Here is a 222-nt window from a genome sequence, read left to right as displayed (position 1 = left end):
CGGGGCTGCCAGCACCCCACAGGGACCTGCTTATTCCAGGATCCCGACAACCCTCCTGCCTCGTACGCTGCTGCGCTCAACCCGAGGGGGCGGGCAGGGAAGAGCCGTGCTTCACACCCCGCTGCTGTCCGCGCCGGGGGCGGGACGGGCTGCTGGAGCGCCCCGCACCGCGGAGGCAGTGTCCTCGGACCCCTACCTCCTCCCGCACGGCCTTCCCAGCCT

General features: G+C 72.5%; 1 protein-coding gene across 1 annotated transcript in view; it reads right to left on the bottom strand.

The window, feature by feature from the left end:
- DMRT2 (doublesex and mab-3 related transcription factor 2) overlaps nucleotides 1–222 on the bottom strand; it is a 4729-nt gene that overhangs the window by 3452 nt on the left and 1055 nt on the right. The window lies entirely within an intron of this gene.

The sequence above is a fragment of the Egretta garzetta genome, unplaced genomic scaffold (genome assembly GCF_000687185.1).
Source record: "Egretta garzetta isolate BGI_Z169 unplaced genomic scaffold, ASM68718v1 scaffold596, whole genome shotgun sequence".
Classification (NCBI taxonomy): domain Eukaryota; kingdom Metazoa; phylum Chordata; class Aves; order Pelecaniformes; family Ardeidae; genus Egretta; species Egretta garzetta.
Note: the sequence above shows the minus strand (reverse complement) of the source record. Positions and strands in the feature narration are given on the sequence as shown.